Source organism: Eulemur rufifrons, chromosome 5, assembly GCF_041146395.1.
Source record: "Eulemur rufifrons isolate Redbay chromosome 5, OSU_ERuf_1, whole genome shotgun sequence".
Lineage (NCBI taxonomy): Eukaryota > Metazoa > Chordata > Mammalia > Primates > Lemuridae > Eulemur > Eulemur rufifrons.
This window is the reverse complement of record NC_090987.1, coordinates 53,755,312-53,762,261: the sequence shown is the minus strand read 5'-3', so window position 1 is coordinate 53,762,261 and position 6,950 is coordinate 53,755,312. Positions and strand designations below refer to the sequence as shown.

General features: G+C 34.6%; 1 pseudogene; it reads right to left on the bottom strand.

Annotated features, from left to right (window-relative positions):
- Window positions 1-1,758: 1,758 nt before the first annotated feature.
- LOC138383500 (ATP-dependent zinc metalloprotease YME1L1-like) lies at window positions 1,759-5,740 on the bottom strand (annotated as a pseudogene).
- Window positions 5,741-6,950: the final 1,210 nt, after the last annotated feature.

Genomic DNA, 6,950 nt, shown 5'->3' with positions numbered 1-6,950 from the left:
ATGGGGACAGAAGGGAATATGCATAGAAATAAAATCCTCATTTCAAAGTTATCAATTCTCCAAATCTTCATGTCCACAACTAGGTGTTACTTTTTCCATCCAAAGATTATCTATATTCCAACATATTACATTAAAATGTTACACACTTATGCTAAGAAATAGGCTTGTGACTGGCTGGATTGAAATAACTCAGTATTTACTTTAAAATGAATATAAACAAACACAAAAGTATCTAAAAATAAAATATTCACTAAAATAATAACATATAGATAAAAAGGTGAAATTCTGGCATTCTAATAGCTTTGAATGGATATCTTTGAAAAGTTTGCAAGTCTTCTCTAAGTCCACTCTTACTAAATTGCTTTAGTTGATGTGTGAGTTCAAAATAATTCATTAAGGAGGAAAAGCATTCAATACAAACTGCCTGAGTATCTCTAGATGTTATATTTAGCAAAGACTTCATAAACATGTTGAAAAATTAAAGGAAGTGTGTTTATAGTATTTGAGAAAACTGATGCTAATGATTTAATGAACAAAGAATCTCATTAGAGAGGTACAAAATAGATGAAAGAATCAAATGACAACCCGTGAGCTGAAAAATACAATATCTGAAATGAAAATTGAGTAGATTTGAGATGGCAGAAGAAAGAATCAGTGAACTTGAAGAAAAATCAACATAAATTATTCAACCTGAAGAACATATGGAGGAAAAAAGACTGAAAAAAAAAAAAAAAAAGAACAGAGGCTCAGAGATCATGGTAACATCAAATGTATCAACAAATGCATAAAGGAAATAATAGAAGAAGAGAGAGATTAAAGGCCAGGAAAATACAGTTGAAGAAATACAGGCCAAAAATTTCTCACATTTGAAAACCATTAATCCATAGATCCAGAAACTAAAAAAAAAACCACACACACACACACTCAAAACAAGCAAGGTAAACAAAAAAAAGATATGCACCTAAAAATATTCTAGTCAAACTATTTAAAGAACAGGCCAAGAAAAAAAATCTTGAAAGAAGTGAGAAAAGCAATCTATCATATAAAGAAGATAAAAATGGTTAACAGCTGATTTCTCCTGAAAAATAATGAAAGTCAGGGTGCATTTGGATGACATATTCAAAGAGGTTCACAGAAAAATTGTCAAGGATAGATTCTATACCCAGCAAAACCCTTAAAAAGCAAAGGCAAAACAGACATTACCAGATAAATATTGAGGAAATAAGATCGTGTCAAACAGTAGTACTATCTACTGAAAATAGAAGATGGTGGTAAAGGAGGAATAGAAGAGTGAGTCTCTGTAGAGATGAGAAAAACAGAAAAATATCAAAAGGCAGGTTTTAGTTCAACTTTATCAATAATATTAAGTATAAATGAACTGAACATATCACTGAAATGGTAGGGGTTGTAAGACTGGATAAAAAGCAAGATCCATCTGATAAAGGACTTGCATTCAGAATATATGATCTCTTATAACTCACAGCCAGGAGACAAACAACCCAACCAAGAAAGGGGGGAAATATTTAAATAGAAATTTCTCCAAAGAAGATATACAAAGGACCTATGGGTATAGGAGAGGATACTCAACATCATTAGTCACTAGGGAAATGATCTAATTTGGATGAGATTAAAATTTGGATGTCAGTGGTGTAAAATACCACTTCATGTATATATTCACGAGAATAGCCATAATCAAACAGGCAGACTATAAGAAGTACTGCAAAAGATGTGTAACTATAGAGTTATAGTTTCTCCCCATCATTTCGCTTCCAATTTCTTCCCCTCAAGAACAATTTGAATCTCTTTGGCATCCAAAGTCTCATAGGTCAATAAAGATTCTGTTAAATTCTTATGGTCTTTTGCATGAGTTTTCGAGATGTTTTGCTCTTTCATATGAGTTTCAAAATAGAAAAGCAGATATGTAAGAAGTAGAAAATGTAGGAGAAGCAAAAAACTATAGTCAATGGGAAAAGAAATAAAAATTTTCTGTACCCTAAAAAATGTGAAATTGTTGATTTATAAATCCATTTAGAAGCCATTTATAAATCCATCTAGAAACATTTGGTTCTAGAGTGTAGATAATTTGTGCATCATAACATAAATAGTAAGAAAAAGAGAATAAACATTCTGTGAGGAGAGAGAGCTCGTCTTCTGAAACACTTTCTAGAACTTTTCCATTATACAAACTTTCCATATTCTTCACTGCTCTAAAACATTCCTTCTCCTTCTTTGAGCTAATCAAAACCTGGCTCTCTCCTGCTGATACTGCTGTCCCTAAGCCCTCTCAATTGTTATTTATTTACTCTTATCCCAGATATTTCAGGGCAAAGAAGTGAGCTCTTTGTTCTACAACCACTCCCAGACCATCTCTAACCCATTCTCTTGTATAAGCACTATTCCACTGAAGTCCAAACCACTGGACTAGAGCCCTATCCACCCCCTTTCATATGCCCTCTAACAAATACCCTAATTACATTCTTCATTCACTAAGGGTTTTGTCAGTGAGCTTGGTCTTCCCCTTCATTTCAAGACCTGCCTTAAAGAATGGGTAACTTCAACATCCAAATGGAACACATCACCAACCTCTCCACTATACTCTTGACCCACATATCTATTTCTAACTTGAAATCTTTACTAAGATACCCCAAATTCAATATGAATAAAACAGAACTCATGGACCCAGCATGATGGTACATACCTCTAGTACCAGCTACTCAGATGGCCGAGGCAGGAGGATCACTTGTGCCCAGGAGTTCAAATCCAGTCTGCGCAACATAGCAAGAATTCATCTCTTAAAAAAATTTAAAAAACAACCTCCCCTCCCCCTACCTTGAACTCATGATCTCCCTACTTTCCAGCCCTTGCCCGCTTTAGTCTCCAGGTTTCCCAGGGAGTGGCACAAACAATTTTATAGTTGCATGAGGTGGAAATCTAGAAAAGAGCTTTAACTTTTCTCACCCCTCGCATCAAAACAACAGAGTTATAGTGATTCCACTACATACAAATCTCTTGAACAAACCTGTTTCTCTATTTCTATTTTCACCAACCTAATCCAAGCATCCATTATATCATGCCTGGACTACTGCAGTGCTTACTAACTGATCTCACTGAATCTACTCTTATATATTTTTTAACCCTGATCTGTAATGTACATTGTAGTCAAAGGGACATTTGTTTTGCTTATTCTATATTCTCAGCAGATGCACTCCTGGGCCCAAAGCAAATCATCGATGATATTTGTTGAATAAGTACATGTCAGAGTGGGAAAGTCAGAGATACAGAGAATCGATAAACAATATCCCCCTTTCTATCACCTCTTCTGGTTTTGCAGATAAAGTAAAATTGAATTTTTATAATGACAAATACAACTGTTTTTGGCCTGTGGTCAGAATAAAATAAAGACCCAGTTCATGACCAGAGTTCCCTAATAACATATTTAAATCACTACTGTAATAGTGTACCTCTTATCCTTATTTTATTGAGTGATGCTTCTGGTGAACAGAGGGCCTACAGCTTTTATCATTTTAAAGTACCTATTTAGGAACATTATATATTGACTTTATTTTATTAAATGACAAAATAAATAAACAGAAAAATATTATCATTATCTTTATTAGGACTTTTATTTCCTGTTTAAGAGCAGATTGAGTTTCTGGACTCAGTTTCCCTGTATTACTGTAGGTCATAACTTCAAGCTGTAACTGAAAAGAAGAAAATAATTGAACAGAAAAGCTTCCAGACACCAACATTTAACAGAGAAAGTACTATCCTAGATATAAGGAAATAAACATCATGGGTGGCAAGGAAGAAATACAATGTAAAGATGCATTTGAGGGCAAGTATAAAGACAAAAATAAAAATAGTGAAAGTATGAGCAAGAGAGAAAATTTAAAACCACTTTAATCTAGTTCTGAGTACTCCCAAGAAAACGTTGGTAAGCCATTCCAAATACAGAAATTCGCAGTCCACAGTATAGAAGTGCTTCAAGGAGCCACCATGTTAATTTGGGAATATGAAATATGTGGAAAGGGAAAAGTAAGCAAGCTCAGAAAGTAGACTGTTTTAGGCCATATGAAAAGGCTAAAGAATTTACTTTACCACTTGGTAAACTCATGAAGTCATAGTTAATGTCTCAGCAGCTAATTCTCAGCTCAAAGAATGCTCTATTTTTGTTACTCAGAGAATAACATTAAGAATACTGTTTACAATAAGTCACTTTAAATACACTTGGAATGAGATAGGGAAAAATAAATGTTACTAATTTGCAATTGGAACCATCTCTGAAAGAGACATTTGACACATGATTTGATACATGAAAAGGATTAAAATTAGCTATTACCTTTTCACTTCAAATTTTGTAACCTTCTGCTTTACTATTTTAGTTGCATTATCAAAATCACTGGAAGGTCCTAACATAAAATAAATTAAAACAAATATAACTCAATTTAAAAAAATATCTTGGCCGGATGCAATGGCTCACACCTGTAATCCTAGCACTCTGGGAGGCCGAGGCGGGTGGATCGCTCGAGGTCAGGAGTTCGAGACCAGCTTGAGCAAGAGCAAGACCCTGTCTCTACTAAAAATAGAAAGAAATTATCTGGCAACTAAAAATATTTATAGAAAAAATGAGCTGGGCATGGTGGCGCATGCCTGTAGTCCCAGCCACACAGGAGGCTGAGGCAGTAGGATCGCTTAAGCCCAGGAGTTTGAGGTTGCTGTGAGCTAGGCTGACGCCACGGCACTCACTCTAGCCTGGGCAACAGAGTGAGACTCTGTCTCAAAAAAAAAATCTTTAAACCTACAAACACAATTTGAACTAAAGCCATTCTTGCAAGCCAACCTGTGGTAGCATGGTCCATTCCAAATATAAGTTCCTCTCTCTGCCACCTCTTCCTCCCACACCAACATCCCTTGTGCAAGCAGCTGGGCTCTACTTTCATTCCATCTGTCATTCTCAGGAAACAGGAGCACCTAGATAATTGAAAAATAATCATATGATAACTAAGGAAGAAACTTTAGATACAATTCTGAAATAGTCACATTAAAAACCAGAATTACCATTTAACTCTCACTAAAGTAAGTACTTAATACTATGATGCTGAAGGATGAAAGACATTAATAGAGAAGGCTGTCAGATGACTGATGACAAAACCAGCAATTTAGAAAATAAAAAATAATTGTTTATAAGGCAAAAGTGCATTGTAAAAACAATAAGTGGATAACACTGCAATAGGACTGTTTTCTCTCCAGTTATATAGAAATATTTAAAATGTCTACAATTGGAAAGATATGAATAAAACTTGTACTAAATGAGAAAAATCTTAGAAAAACTATTGAATCAATTACTATGACACATAAGCTCTCTCTTTTGGGGGAGTTGAGCAATTAGATATTTAAGAATTATAGTTTGCTGCCATTACTCAATTAAATTTTATAATGTACATATGTAACATAAAATATGTTAAGAAACTGTCTTTATTAATAGAAAAAATATCCACAAATGCCTCTATCTGATTTCAAGATGGTTCAAAAAGTTAAAGAAGAATGTATCAAAAAACATAGGAAGTAGGTGAATTTTTTTTGTAAATGTTTTAATCAGTAATTCCCTACATAACCTTCTGGAAGGCTATATTTGAAAACAAAGAAAAAACTACAAGAAATGTACATGTCCAAGTCTTGGCCCTCATGTCATGATTGTAGCTTTGTTGATGGGCATTGCATCTTCCGTATAATATGCAATAAAAGAACAATACAAGATAGCAACTATTAATAATTACATAGAACTTACGTGGTATTAGGTATTATATGTAATCTAGAGATGATTTAATCAATTTGGGAGGATGAACATAGGTTATATACACATATACGCCATTTTGTATAAGTGACTTGAGAATCTCTGAGTTTTGGTATCCATGGGGGTTCCTGGAACCAATTCCTCCCATAGACACTGAGGGATGAATGTATCTGATATCGGATTAATATTAAAAAAATCATTCTCCTTAAAGTCATTTTAGAGTGACATAACAATATTATTAATAAATATTTTAAACAGAGTAAAAGTTTTTTTTAAAGAAAATGGGTGGAATTTACTCCACAACACATGCAAACTATAACAATTTGCATCTACAAACCCAAACTGTCAGAACTATCATCTTAATCCTCACATCAAAAGGGAAAGAATAATTTTCTTTCTAGAAAATAAACTTGATACTTAACAAAAATGTTATAATTAAGCTGCTTTTAAGACAATCCAAACTTACAATAAAAATTAAACAAAGAATACATAAAATTAACCATCCTTTTTATCAGCAATATCAGGCAAGAGGAAATGCTTGGGTGCCCTCTGCCCAAGCGTCACTGCAAGTGATGACAAGTGTAATTACATAAGCAACTGGAATATATTTGTTCTTTAAGAGGCCAAACTGTGTTCTTTGTTTTTGTTTTTTTTGTTTGTTTGGTTGGTTTTTTTTTTTGAGACAGAGTCTCACTCTGTTGCCCGGGGTTGGAGTGCCGTGGCATCAGCCTAGCTCACAGCAACCTCAAACTCCCGAGCTCAAGCGATCCTCCTGCCTCAGCCTCCTGAGTAGCTGGGACTACAGGCATGCACCACCATGCCCGGCTAATTTTTTCTATATATTTTTAGTTGTCCAGCTAATTTCTTTCTTTCTATTTTTTTTTTTTTTTTTTTTAGTAGAGACAGGGTGTCTCTCTTGCTCAGGCTGGTCTTGAACTCCTGAGCTCAAATGATCGACCCGCCTCGGCCTCCCAGAGTGCTAGGATTACAGGCGTGAGCCACCGCACCCGGCCTGTTCTTTTCAAGTGTATGTTTTCATGTTCCCATAACCTTTCTTTTTTTTAACTTTGCTCTCTTTTCAGTCAAATAAAAAGGTCTTCTAAGAAAAAGATAGAATTAATGAATGTAGAACTAGAAAGTCAGTTCTGCATCACTG